Below are 6,876 nucleotides of genomic sequence, written 5' to 3' on the forward strand. Positions count from 1 at the left end.
CTTGGAGGGGAGCGGGTTGAGCTTTCCTCCCCCCGACCAGGGCTCCAGCAGTCGAAGATCTCCAGGACCAGCCATCACCATGCTGAGACCACTCTCTGCACACCTGAAGGTACCTGCAGAGGAACAAAGGCAAGTGGGACCCGGGGCCGAGATCTCCAAGCCTACTCGGATCGGAGCTGAGCATCCTCCACCCAGATCCTCCGAATTCCAGTAGGTGGGGGTCATACCCACCAACTGGCCCCCTGGCGCCATGTAATCCCATCAACAGCCAAGATCCAGAGACTATAAAAACCAGTTCCTGGAACTGCGCAGCCGCGAATCATCTTATTATGACATTTTATTATCTCATTCCTACTTTGGACAAACTGGCAGGCTACCGAATATAGCCTGCCCACATGGCAGAGTCTGGCAAACTCCCTGTGGCATACCCAATATGCCAAACACCAGTAACAATGATGGGTCTCATTCTCCTAAAGAGCCTTGAATATAATCTCAGGGCTAGGATGAAGGAGACATTACCAGGGCCTGCTCGAGGCAATCGACAAATCGTCGTCTTTTTGGCATTCTATACAACTTCTAAGAGATTCAGTATATGGTCAGAACAGTAGATCCCAGGTTTATGTGTCTTAACCTCACCTTCTTAGCACTAAAATATAATCTTTAGTTGATATGATTTTATAAAGTTTTATTTAAGAATACGAAACACTTCCTAAGCAAAGTAATTAACCAAGGAGTCCTGCTAATTTAGGGTCCTGTAATAGAGGCTCAGCATTTGTTGGCTATGAAATCCAACTGTGCAAAACTGAGATGGCCAATGACAAAAACCGGTTGATGTAACTGGCTGAATTATTCTGTCACATTGGTCATTAAATATTTTCCAGTGTGAAAATTTTGGAGGACTTTTGGAGGATAAGTAAAATCTTATCACAACGAAGGTTGTGTGGTCACGGGCTCACTGTATGGCACTGTCTCACCGCCTGCATTCTGTGCTCTTGAGCTGCTGTGTGTGGCCTGGATCAAAACGGCTGTTGGCCAAGGGCACACGGAAGAAGAAACGAGGGCCAGGCTGGTCTATATCAATAGTAGTTTATTCCAATCCTCTTCACTCCTGTCTTTCTCTGCTTCCTTCTCTCCTGGGCCCCAATCTTGGAACCTCTCTCCTTCTGGCTCTGACTCTGGATCTCCGGAGCCCAAACTCTCTCGCTTCTGACTCTCCTCTCCTGAGCCTACTGTCTTAGTTTATATAGCAGTCACATAAGACGGTGACATAAAGGTGGGTTGAATATTGACGAATCAACAAAGAGAGGTAAGACCACTCCTCCAGGAGATTAACTCAAGGATAAAATCTCATCTGCAGAGATCACTCCAGATTACTAGGAGATCCACTCAAGGGTGGGATCCCAACAAGGGTGTGTTCTTCCCTCAGTTAGTAATCTACTTAAATAGTTGTAATAAATCTACTTCTAATATTTCTAGCAATGTCATTCTGTATGAGCACTGTAAGAGATATAAATTTAGTTTGGTTCTTCCTGAGAACATCTCACTATACATTCCACAGTCCTCAGGCCAGGTTAATCTTCCTAGCTCCAGCAGGGTCCTAGTCTCATCGTTACTTACTTTTGGATCATGACAGCATTTGTCCATGATCATGCCCTCAACTTATAGTTGAGTATCGTGGCTCTTTGGCCTGGCCTATTTCGATGCCAGGGTAGCTCACAGCTTGCCCTGGGTCCATTCAGTCCCTCGTCGGGACCCTGCTTTTGGGATGCTAGGAACTAAGGGCAACTGAGTCAAGAAATCAGGAGTCAATATTATTCGGAGTCAATCAACTCCCAAGTTACAAAGCATAATATTAACTGTCTTCCTGTGTCCACACAGAAAGGACATTGCTTACAATACAAGTTCAATGTCCTTAGATGGGTGTGACCTGACAAACCTGAGCTACCTAAGGAAGGACAAAAGAGTGTTATCCTACAGTTTTATTTAAGAAGATGAAACACTTCCTAAGCAAAGTAATTAACCAAGGTGTCCTGCTAATTTAGGGTCCTGTAATAGGGGCTCAGCATTTGTTTCTGTTTTAGTAATATTGGTCATTTGGCAATAGTTGTTTGCTAACTCCAATTAAGAGTGAACCCATACTGTAAGATCCTTCATAATCTTATTCTTGTAACTATGGCTATGAAATCCAACTGTGCAAAACTTAGATGGCTAATGACAAAAACTGGTTGATGTAAGTAAAGTAAAGGCCCTCCTGTTGATCATCGATTTGCTCGAGCGGGCCCAGTAACGTCTCCATGGGAGACTTTGTTGTTACTGTGTTTGGCATATCAAACACGTCACGGGTTCTGCCGTGCGGGCGAGATACTCTCAGTAACTTGCTGGGCTCTCTGAGAGGGTTGGAGGAATCAAACTTGGGTCGGCCATGTTGGCTGCGTGCAAGGCAAACGCACTACTGCTGTGTTATCGCTCCAGCCCTATGTAACTGGCTGAATTATTCTGACACATTGGTCATTAAATATTTTCCAGGTGAAAACTTTGGATGACTTTTTAAAATGGGACAAAATACTTCAGAAGCATTCTTGTAACTCATCTTTGTGAATCTTTCCCAGATCTCCTGTCCCTGATCTCTATTTTTTTTCTCCATCATCATTTTATCTATTCTAATGTCAGACAGCTTCTCTTTCTTTGCAATGAGTTAATCAAAAGCAATTTCTAAAGATCAGCCTATTTACCTGGGTTTTCTCTTAACAGAGTTGAACTATAGCTATTATTGATTTTTATCCTGCATACATATAACAAATCACACTATACTTTAACGGATTAATTTTCCTCCTGTGGTTATACTTCTGAATTCTACCCCCAAAAGGGGCCAATGAAGAAATGTCAGTGTGATAACAGTTTGATAAAATGTCAGTATGATAATGTGAGAGTCTGGATACCTTGTCAGTAACCCACTTATGCTCCTTGGACTTTGCTCATCGCTGATCCTAGATCTACAATTTCTATTTTACAGTAAATTGTTGCTAGACAAGTAAATTCTTATGCCTTGGTGCATCTGGCAAAATGCAAGTCAAGTTTATATACCATAGTCATTTAATGCCCATGATTATTTGCTTCCATTTAGAAACAAGTAGCTAAGGAGGTTACTTTTCTTTCTTTTTTTCTTTCTTTCTTTTTTTATTTATTTTTTATTTTTAGTGAAACACCATGAGGTACAGTTGTAGATTTACAATTTTTTTTGCTTGGGTTTCGATTATACAATGATCAAATACCCATCCCTCCACCAGTGCCCATTTTCCACCACCATGGATAATATCCCTCCCACCCCCATCCCTCCCATCTCACCCTGCCTCTGTGGCAGGGCAATCCCTTGTGTTCTCTCTCTCCTTTTGAGTGTTGTGGTCTGCAAAAGAGGCTTTGAGTGGCAAACATGTTCAGTCCATAGTCTACTTTCAACATGCATCTCCCCTCCTGGGAGGATCCTCCAAACACCCTTTATTTGGTGCTCCCTTCTCTATCTGAGCTGCCCTTTCCCCTAGAATGCCTGGCTGGCCTCTAAGCTATGGAGTAATCGAAGGAGGGTACTTTTCAATAGCATTAAGTTACTTCTACAAGCAGGATTTAGGCTACAATATAGCTGTGTAAGTGCTGTGTTGTCATTCCCCCTGCTTAAAATAAAGTTGTTTCTTAACTATGATTGTCTGCTTGATACCTGTAGCAGCCAGGGACGCTTAGTCTCATACATGCTTATAAAATTAAAGTTTATTGAGTTGTCTGAGTCTTGAATTAAGGTCTATTAATTTGCAAAAAAAAGTTACTTCTATGTAAATTTTTTAAAAGAACTCCTGTTATTTAAATTGCGCATTTTGATTTTTTTGGCAGCGTTTTTTAGAACACTTCAAAGTACAAAAGTTGTGCTGAATTTTAAGGGCAGAGTAAGCTCATAATAACAAACTTTTAAAATTACAAATAAAAGTCTGTACATCAAGAGTACCCTTAAAGCCTTTACATAGGTCTAGCACTTTGTAGGAATAAGAGAAACTACTGAGATATGATCCCATGAAACATTACAGGTCTGACCCATTTTGCTGCCACACCATCTCTTCTTTTCTCAGGGGAACTGGGTCAGTTAGGCTGAAGAAGGCTACAGGTGTCATCAGTAATACGTAGTTATCCTTGTCCATGCCATACTTATCCACTAGGACAATAATGAGTGAACAGAGTGGGATTCACAGCAACAGCCTGTGCTGCAGAGCTAGGAGTTTAGGTGCTTGCCTTGCATACAGCCTACCCCATTTAGATCTCCAGCATGGCATACAGTTCCTGAGTACCACCAGATGTGGCCCCCAAACAAACAAAAAAAATCTATTGGGGAAACTGGCAACGTGGCTGAATGGCAACGTGCTTGTCTTGCAAGTAGAAGACCTCTTGGGTTTGATCCATGGCACCAATAAAAGAAAAATCTATTGGGGTAAACAGACTCTGGGTTCCAAGGATGCCATTATGACCCCAAAAGGCAAACCTGTTACCAACATACTATCTCATTCAAATGTTTACGCAATGTCCACTTGAAAAAACAAAGTATTTTTAAAAATTTCATATTTTTTAGTGTACCTGGTGCAATGTGAACCAAGATCCTGAGAAATGAGAGAGAAAGGAGGAACAAAAAAGTAACTAATAGGGAAGAAAGCTGGAGAGACAGTAACAGTGTGTAGGTTGCTTGCCTTGTACCCGGCTTGCTCTCTGGTTTCTTTAATAAAGAATACCAATCCCATCCTTAGATATGTACCCTCTTTAGTGTGTATTTTTCCATTCTGGTCAAATGATTACACATACCACTGGGGATTTGTATTTATTTTTCTACTTTTCTAGTCCATGTTCTTTCTTGAGTGTGTTTCTAAGTCTTTCGCTCCTTTTATTTCCTGATTGAACTAGTTTTACTCCAAAAAGAAAAAAAGTACCAGTCCCATTCATAAGGTAGCTATTCTCATAAATTTAAATGCCCCCACTTCCTACTACTATTGGTTTGGACATTTAGATTTCAATAGACTGTTGAATTTGGAGGTGACACATATTCAGGTAGGAGAATAGAGTGTTCCTATATTTTCCATTTAAGGCTCCTGAACATTCTATAAGATAGGTATAAATACCCACCTCACTTTAGACTGAGTCTAAAAGAAGATAATGCATAACCCAAATCTTCCTAATGTGAAGTCATGGTCATCAGCTACATTTCCGTACTCAAATCTTGCTCTTTGCAACACAAATTTTAAGAGTATAAAGCATCAATTTGTCATCTAGTTTTAATGAATACCGTATTACTTTACAATTCATTATCAATGGGGTTTTCTCTAAGTTCTTAACTGGTTCTTTTAGATCTATGGACACTACCTTTGATTACAAATAAAAGGGAGCTAGTTTTAGTGCTATGTGCTGTTGTAAATTATTATATTAATTGTTATAATATTATAAAAATTGTTATATTAACGGATGATCACGATCATGGTTATTCTCTTGTTCGTCGATTGCCTTGAGCAGGCACCAGTAACGTCTCCTTCTTCCTAGCCCTGAGATTTTAAAAGAGCCATATTCAATGCTCTTTCAGGGCTAGGAGAACATTAACTGATGATACAATAAAATAATTTTGAGCAGATCCTTGAGTAAAGTCCTCAATATTACCATATTGCCATATAGTTCAAGCTGGTTAAGAGAATGACTCATATGAGTGAGCAGTGCACACTTTGAAACATTGGTAATGAAGCACCAATAGAATCTATTCTTAACTCTCTATTTGGGAACTTAATTTAGCATTGGAATATCCAGTACAAGGAAGATCATTTGGGATTCAAAAGCATTGATGAAATGACCTCTGTGTGCAAAAGCCAATATTGCATGCTTTGCATAACACAATGAATAAGAATTGATCCATGGCTCAAAAGATACCTTATACCATAATATTAATTTTGGAACAATCTTACTTTAGAAACCTATAAGGAGTGTATCCACTCTGGTCCTTGGAAAGGATTTCTTTGTGATTAGAGACCTTAACAAATAAATTATGCTACACGGTATGGGGATTTTCAATCTTTTACCATGACAGTCTTGATATATAGCATCGTCTATTTTGTTGTTGTTGTTGTTAGCCTAATAGTTTCAGGCATAAAGCATTAACCACATGAGGTCACTGTTGTTCATACATGAATTATAACAATTGTATAGATCATAATTCTTTCATTTGAGTGGTCTTAGGATCTATGATTCGAATAAATAATGCCTGTAGTAAAGAGAGGGCTATAGACAAATATATAATGCATAATTTAGAAATTAATTTAATTATGTGTATCTTTTCTTTTAAATGCAAGGCCAAATTTATAGATAAATTAACAATTTCTTTTAAGCAACTTAGAACCTAAATTTTTGAGGTTGTTTAAGAAAAAAATTCAATAATGCAAATTAAAGCTAAATATAGCCTTAGAATAATTCTGAAATTATCTGTACATAAGATTCTCATATACTTAATTTTTACTGATTTTTAAATATTCACTAAGTTTCATAGGCATTTATGTTGTACATTGTATTTTTCTTATGATTTTGTCTTTGAACCTTTTCCATTCACGTTAGATGGCTACTTCTGGTTCAGTTTTTAGGGGTGCCTACCAGCACTGCTCAGAGAATCATGTATTGCCAGTGATGGAACCCAGGTTTCTGCTAAAAAGAATGTACGCAGTTCATTGAGTTTTCTCTCTGGTCCAAAAACGTCAATTATTACAATATATCCTTAAGAATATAATAAATTTTTATTGTTTGGATAACTAGTTTTAAAGTCACTGGATATAAATTGAATGTGGAAAAATAGTTTCTGGCACATTTATCTAT

The 6,876-nt window shown here is 38.9% G+C and overlaps 1 non-coding gene across 1 annotated transcript; it reads left to right on the forward strand.

The window, feature by feature from the left end:
- The first annotated feature begins 3,612 nt into the window (after positions 1–3,612).
- Positions 3,613–3,745, forward strand: LOC130033880 (small nucleolar RNA SNORA63). Its single transcript, XR_008793991.1, has one exon. It is a non-coding gene; the product is annotated as a small nucleolar RNA SNORA63 (small nucleolar RNA).
- Positions 3,746–6,876: the final 3,131 nt, after the last annotated feature.

The sequence above is a fragment of the Sorex fumeus genome, unplaced genomic scaffold (genome assembly GCF_029834395.1).
Source record: "Sorex fumeus unplaced genomic scaffold, SorFum_2.1 ptg000054l, whole genome shotgun sequence".
In the NCBI taxonomy this organism is placed as follows: domain Eukaryota; kingdom Metazoa; phylum Chordata; class Mammalia; order Eulipotyphla; family Soricidae; genus Sorex; species Sorex fumeus.